This window comes from Phoca vitulina, unplaced genomic scaffold, assembly GCF_004348235.1.
Source record: "Phoca vitulina isolate PV1807 unplaced genomic scaffold, GSC_HSeal_1.0 scaffold1, whole genome shotgun sequence".
In the NCBI taxonomy this organism is placed as follows: Eukaryota; Metazoa; Chordata; class Mammalia; order Carnivora; family Phocidae; genus Phoca; species Phoca vitulina.
The window spans coordinates 88304114-88312029 of record NW_022589704.1 but is presented as its reverse complement, the minus strand read 5'-3'; the positions used below and the strand labels follow the sequence as shown (position 1 = coordinate 88312029).

General features: G+C 35.8%; 1 pseudogene; it reads right to left on the bottom strand.

Annotated features, from left to right (window-relative positions):
• Window positions 1-1969: 1969 nt before the first annotated feature.
• Window positions 1970-2886, bottom strand: LOC116632318 (annotated as a pseudogene).
• Window positions 2887-7916: the final 5030 nt, after the last annotated feature.

Below are 7916 nucleotides of genomic sequence, written 5' to 3'. Positions count from 1 at the left end.
AGTTTTCAATTTTAATATAGTCAAATTTGTCTATTTCTTATGGCTATTTCTTTGTCTCTTATGTAAAACAATTAGTTCCTCCTTCATATCATAAGATATTCTTTTGCATTTTTTCCAAAATTTTAAAGTAGTATTTTTCATATTTAGATTTTCATCTTCCTGTATTTGATTTTTTTTCAATTTTAATCAGAAATAACTGACATGCATCACTATACAAGTTTAAGGCACGTTTCACTATTGTGAAATGATCACAATAGGTTCAGCTAACATCCATCTTCTCATCTAGTTACAATAAAGAAGAAATGAAAAAGGAAAAAAATATCCTTGCTACCTTAGGATTTACTCTCTTACAACTTCCCTATGTATCATACAGCAGCATTAGCAATAGTCATCATGGTGTATGTTCATTCCTAGACTTATTTGTTGCATAACTGGAAGTTTGTACTTTTGGACCACCTTCCTCCAATTCCCCCTCCCACCACCCCCTTGTCTTCTGCTAACTTTGGGCTCAGTTTGTTCTTTTTCTATTTCCTTAAGACATAAAGTTAAGTTGTATTTGGGATCTTTCTTGCTTCTTAATGTAGGTGTTTATTGCTATGAATTTCTCTCTTAAAACTGCTTTTGCTGTATCCCATAAGTTCTGGTATGTTGTTTTTCCATTTTTGTTTGTCTCAAAAAAATTTTTTTTTACTTGCCCTGTAATTTCTACTTTGATCCATTAGTTGTTCAGGGGAGGAGTGTTTAATTTCCGTGTGTTCATGAGTTTTTGAGTTTTCCTCTTTTATTGATTTCTAGATTTGTACCATTGTTGTCAGAGATGATACTTGGAACAATTTCAATTTTTAATTTGCTAAGACATGTTTTATGGCCTAAAATGATCTAGCCTAGAAAATGTTCCAGGGGCACACGATAAGAATGTGTGTTCTGCTGTTGCTGGTTAGAATGCTCTGTATATGTTTGTTATGTGCCTTTGATCTATAGTGTTGTTCAAATCCACAATTTCCTTCTTTTTTCACTGACTGGGTGGTCTATCCATTGCTATGAGTGGGGGGTACTAAAATTCCCAACTATAATTGTATTTTTGTTTATTTCTTCTTTTAGCTCTGTTAATTTTGCTTTGTGTATTTAGGTGTTCTAATATTGACACAAAAATATTTAAAATTGTTATAACTTCTTGATGTATTGACACCTCTATCATTATATTTTGGATTTCTTTGTCTCTCTTTCCCATTTTTAAAGTCTATCGGATATAAATATAACCTCTGCTTGGGCCCCACAGATTCCCCTATACTCCCTGTGGTGAAAGATCAGAGTAGGGACCCCACAAAGAGACCCCTAGCCTGGGGGAGGCTGGTTTTTCCCCCTGGGTTGTCATTTCCCACTGGAAGAACTAAAGGCTCAGGGGAGTTCTCTCTGCATGGTCTGAATTGCCCGGGGGAAGGACAATGTGGTTAAAGTGTAGCCTCTTCTCGTACCCCTCTAATGCAATCTGTCTTGGTCTCTGAGATGTAGGGGTGCATCAGCCTCACCTCTGTGTTCTAAGATTCTTTCAGTGGCATCTTGTTTGTCAGTAGATGTTAACTGTTCTTGTGAGAGAGATCAGTCAGGAATAGCCAAGATGTGTTCATCTTGGTGATGTCACTTGTATTTGATTTTTAAGTATGGCATGAATTATGGCTCCATTTCTTTTCTAAAACTATATGTAATGAAATCACTGATCCTGTAACTCTAAATGATGAATATTTCCACTTTATTGTTTATTAAGATATGATAGATTGATAGGTTTATTTTTAAGTTTTTAATTCATTCTATTTCCCTCTTTTTTTTATATTAATGTTTTATTGAAAAGGGTACATGAAAACCACCTAGGTACACATAACAAGCAAACCTCCTCACACCTTTTGTCTTATAAAAGCTTGACTTCTTTGGAGTAACTAACTTCTTGCACATTCCAGCAACAGTGTCCCAGTTAACTTGGTTCCCTTTTTTCCAGGTTCAAAGTAAAATCAAATTCCTCTAGGGTCAGGGGCTAAATTGAGAGTCTCTGGCAAGTGAAGAGAGCCATATATATATTTCTTTAATGTTTCAGGTTTTATTTAAATTAAAGTTGTTAACATAGTGTAATATTAGTTTCAGGAATAGAATTTAGTGATTCATCATTCATTAGTTTACATACAACACCCAGTGTTCATCACAAGTACCCTCCTTAATCACCCATTTAGACCATCCTGCCCCCTTCTCTCCAGGAACCCTCAGTTTGTTCTCTATAGTTAAGAGTCTCTTTTATGGTCTGCCTCTCTAAGAGAGCCATATATTTAAGGGCTGGTGATGGGTTTTGAGCTCAGCCAGGGTAATGAAATGCTTCATCATTGGAACAAACTGCACATCCACCATGGACCATTTAGGGTTGTCTTCTTTGCTGGATGGGTCATAATGGGGATTGTTTTTCTCAAACTTAGTGTGGTCTGGGTAAGCCTCCTTCACAAGCTTCATGAGTTCTGTGAAGCCTGGCTCTGTGCAGTTGCCATGGTAGTAGAAAGCTTCTTCCTCCAGCTTCATGGTTGGAAGGGAATTCTGGGTCTGTCCTGGGAGTTTCGAATACCATCCCATCATGCTGTCTACTTGGGCTGTGCTTTAAGATCGTCAGCACTGAACTTCACATCTACACCTTTCTCTAGTCTGCTTATTGTCTCTAACTTTCATCAGCCAGTAACTGTTTAGATTCTTCCCACATTTTTTAGAGGCTGGTCCTCTTAGGGTTGGAGTTATCCACTTAAGCTGATGTCCCTGCTGGGTTCTTAGTGTTGATACAGTTTCCTGCTGTCCCTTTATTGTTGGCCCAGCAGGCTCAGCAGCCCCAACCAGCCTCTTTTGGGGCTTCAGCATGGTCTCCCTGCAGGAGTGTTCTCTAGCAGCCCTGACCCTACCACCTGGCAGATCTATTACTTTCCTTATCTTTTTTATTATAGCTTTATAATTAGACTTGATATTTGGTAGGACAAATCTCCTTTCTCATGAATGTTTTGGATATTTTAAGATCTAATATTTCATAAATAGTTTTAAAAATCTTTTTAAGTTATCAACTGGAATCTCATTGAACTCATAAAGTATTATTTTTTGTAGAGTAATTACTTGTATGGATTATTGTTATCCAAAATTATTACATACTACTAAATTTAGTTATTCTATTATGATTTACATAGTTTTACACTTTTTTTTTCTTAAGTTCTTGCAGGACTTTGTTGTTATTACATTAATACCTAGCAACATATAAGGTTTGTTGTTATTGTAAATGGTATTTTAAAAAATCTGGTATTTACTAATGTGGAGGCAATAAATGTGTATCACTGAGATACACCTTCAAGAATGAACCTGTTGCATAGAATTCGGTCAGATAACAGCCTTGAGTTGCCGTACCGCTGGGATCCATTACAGTATTTGAATCAAATACACACTCTCCCTAGGCGGTTCCCAGCCAATGACTGAGCATGATAGGCATATTCAGGCCTCCTGCTGATTGCTCCATACAATACTCTTCTATAGGCAATTTTTGCCCTACAGCTCTCTGCTAGGCTGCCTACGGCTTTTTTAGAGCTGCATTGCTCTTTTGCAGTTCTTCCTATTTCTTTAAATTTTTGAAGAAGCAACATATTTCATAAAGATAGGGCTTAATTTAAAATATTAACATACATTTATAATCTGAAAAGCTCTCATTCTGTTATTTAAATAATCTGTAACCGCTTTGTTGTCATCATTCTATCAACAGAATTCATAATATGATGTGACTTTCCATGTCACAGGATTCAATTTATCAGGCTGGATTTTCACCAGAGGGAATGAAGTTTTCATGAACCATTGTCAAAAAGCGTCTGACTACATCTCTGTCCCAAGCCCAACTTGCCTTTCCCAACCCAGAACACATTTTTATTTTCAACTGGAAAAAATGTGATCTGCCAAAAATTTGAGTTCACATTGTTACTGAAATATAGGAAACATAGAAAATACATGAGAGATCATTAAAATTCACTCATATTGTCAAATATAGAGAAAAATGGTACAGGTTAATTAAGCCAAGGGATACAAATGCTGCACCAAAAATTCAGTTTACACCCAGGTTATTGGTTACATTCGTTACCACATATGGCTTTAAATATTTCAAGACATTGGGTTTGGTGTTTACACCCCACAATGTGTGAATCTTCCATATGGTGGTTTTCTATTACACATAGTATTTGAGTTATATGGTTGAGTGATAGAAGTTTTTATTTCATATGTTAATGGATGTATTCATGTACACACACACATACACACACACGTGCACACAAACTTATACAAGCATTAAAGCTTAGCATGAGCCTTTGAGACCAAGTAAACAGCCCTGGCTATAACCCTAAATAGATACTGGAGAGATGTTTTAGCAAAATACAGAATTATTTTTCCTAGGCTATTTTATCTAAAGGGTACAATTTCAACTCAATTTCCCATATTTGTCTTCAATGTTAATGGCAATAAGAAATTTAATTTTGCCTTGTTTAAAAAACATCTCCAAATACCTAACTTCATCATCCTCTTCTTGTTTTCTATATATTGAAGAAGCAAATATGATTAATAACTCATTTAGATTAGTCAATGAGTAAGAAGCTCTAGTTTGAGCAGTAAGTCTACAAAAAAATGGTAAAACAAAGAAGAGAGTTGGGATTGCTTGGTCGGGGCCAAAGAACAGCATTTTTTGTATTTCTTTTCTTGATTACATGCCCTGAGACCAGAGGCCTGACAGTGCTTGACCGACCATGCAACAATGGCAAGAAAAGCATGGTGTTGTTTTCAAAGGACTTTTCAATTGTAATGAAACTTTTCAATTAGCAGAAACATGACCAAAGGATTAAAAAAAAAGTCTTAAAGACTTAATACAAAATTCATCCAATAATCTGAAAGATGTGTTTTGAATACTCATCACACAAATACTCAAAAAATAGATTTTTTATTTTTATTTATTTCTTTTCTTAAATGCTCAGCTAGAATGCAAACATCCATTTCTCTTTGTGCTTAATAATGGTGGAACTTTGTAACCAGGGATTCTTAAAAATAAGAGATTGGAGGAAGTGCCTCAGCAGGGGTATCATATATATATGAAGAGAGATGATAGATAGATAGATCTCTGTTTTTGCAGTGATAAGTGTAACTTCTACACACCAAGACCTCATAGGAGACAAAATTCTCAGACTTTAGACATATCAGTTTAATGTTGCCCACTCTTCCTTGCTTACTAGCAATTACAGAAACAATCGTGCCACATGTTTGGCAAAGAGTAAATGACCAAGAAACGGTTTAAGGGGCCGTTATTCTTACAGAAACTCACACAAACAAATAGATTGGGGCTGATCTATACGAGGAAATGGATTGACATCGCAAGGGTCAAGACCAACTGCAAATTTTATGTCATCTATAAAGCATTAGCTCCTGATTCCCATTCTCAGAGCTCCAGCTTTTCTATGGTGACAGAAGAGGTAGATCTTGGGACGACCAGATTGCTTTGTCTAACAAATAGGGCATTTATGCTGCAACAAATATCCCTTCACTTAATGCTAGTAATTCACCTCTGGTGTAAATCACAGTAGTTGAGATTTTTTTTCCAGCAAACCCATAAAGGAGAAAATTTAACCCAAAGAGGAAATGGGGCAAAGATCATAACTAAAATAAAAATTTTTAACACATGAACAGGAGCTAGAAGAGAAGGGCATGTTTACATGTAGTCTGCCTTTGAATAAATACAAATGTTAGCATAAATTGAGTTTAAACTTATGTGGGTAATAACAATGGAAAAGGAAATTTCCTCTTAGGTTAATTGTTGTCAGATGCTACTATTTTTATATAGTATGATCTAATGCTACCAGATTTGCTACAGTAATCTGGCTGATGTTTCAATGGATTACATAAAACTAATTAGTCAAATCAGGATATATGGGAGCTGCTAACCACTTTTTCTAATATGTTTTGATATTAAATTTCCATTCTTCGCAATATATTATCTCCTAAATGCCCTTGGGAATAACAGTACTTTAACTATTTTTGTGTAATATATGATTAAAGCCTAGCTTTAAACAAAACATTTTAGAGTTCTATTTTTGAATATTAATGAAAAACATCCTTAACAATATTTATTTTTCCTAAGCATATTTTCCAAATTTTTCTCCATTAACATGTGCTTTATAGTGTTTGCCTTATATTAATATATAGGAACAAACATACTTTGTTCACAATTATATTTCTAATGATGCATATAATGTTTGGCTTTGAACCTATTGCATACTAAGAAAATAGGTTATCATTTAACTGTGTTAAAATTATAATACTGACAAAAAAGTTTCAAATATTCTCTTTAAAATTCTTTCACTTTATGCTTTAAAAATCAGCTGGCTTATCTGAATATATTGTACATTTTTCTAGCTAACGAAATTATAGAGACTACTTCAACCGATAATTTCTAAGTTCAGCACAAGTAACACTTTATATGTACATTGGCTTTATGAAATATGAAATATGAAAAACATTTATTATCTTCACTATATTGTCATACTCACATTTAATGCCACTGTTTTCATTTCTATAGTAGACCCTACTCTCTCTTGCTTAACGCAAGCCATTGCTCCAGAAATAATTCTGTCTTTATCTTATATCATCACTTTCCTACTCTCTATTGAATCATTCCCATCAACAAACACCTAATACTGTTATTTCTTCTTAAAAATTTTTTTTTCTGATGCCACTTTCTCTGCTAACTACTTTCCTATTACTCTGCTCCCCTTTGTAATAAAACACCTAAAATAGGTGTTTTTTCCCCTCCTCACATGTTTTCATCATGTTTTCTTCCTCATCACCTGATTAAAAATGTTATTATCAAGATACTACCAAAGTAACTAAAGTCAATTGACTTGACCTATAGTTAGCATTTGAAGTAGTTGACCATACCCTTCTCCTTTTTATACTTCCCCGCATTTCTTCCAAGACTTTACTCTCTCTGGTATTTACCCTACCTCAATGGTCATTCCATCTCAGTCTCCTTTGCTGGTTCCTTCCCTTCTCCCCAGTCTCTAAATTAGAGGATTTCCAGTCTCAGACTTTGGTCTTCTCTTTTTTTTGCTCATCCTGTTGGAGATCTCACCTAGGCTCACGGCTTTAAAAATTAGTATATGAAGAAAACTTCTAAAGTTACATCTCCCACCCATAGTGCTCCATCAGATTGCAGAGCTTTACATCTAGTTGTCGACTTGACGTCTCTAGTGGATGTCTGTCTAGTTGACCTCTCAAACTGAACATACTTCAAAATGGATTCTCGATTGTCCCTCCCCATATCTGTCCCAAATATAGGCCATGCCCCACTATTTTTCCAGTACTTATGCCAACATAAGTGGAGTCATCCTTGAATCCCCACTTTCTCTTACAACCTACACCCAGTATGTCAGGCAATTTGTTGTCTCTAACTTCAAAATATATTCAAAATCCAAATATTTTGCACTACCTATGATCAAAATTGATTCCCAGGACTACAGTAGTCTCCCAGCTAACTCCTATACTTGTATTTTTGTCCATTAGAGTCTATTCTCAACACAAGGGCCAGAGTTTGTTGGGAAACACTCTCAGAATTAGCACCTGTTGAGGCAGGAAGTGGTGAGAGGGGAAGGGAAGGAGCATCTTTGGGCAAATGGAAAAGTTGGGCTACCGTAGAGTCTCAGAAAAGTTCGCTCTATCCCACAGGAATCTCTGAAATGGCCAGGGTCCTTCTGAGTGGTCTCAAGGTAGTGGGGATCAGCAGGGTCTTTAGTTCTCCATTAACCACACATTGACTGTTGGCTGCGCTCAGAGACGGAGTGAGACTTGGGTGAGCAGGCTCCCTGCAGCAAGCAGAGGAAAGTGTC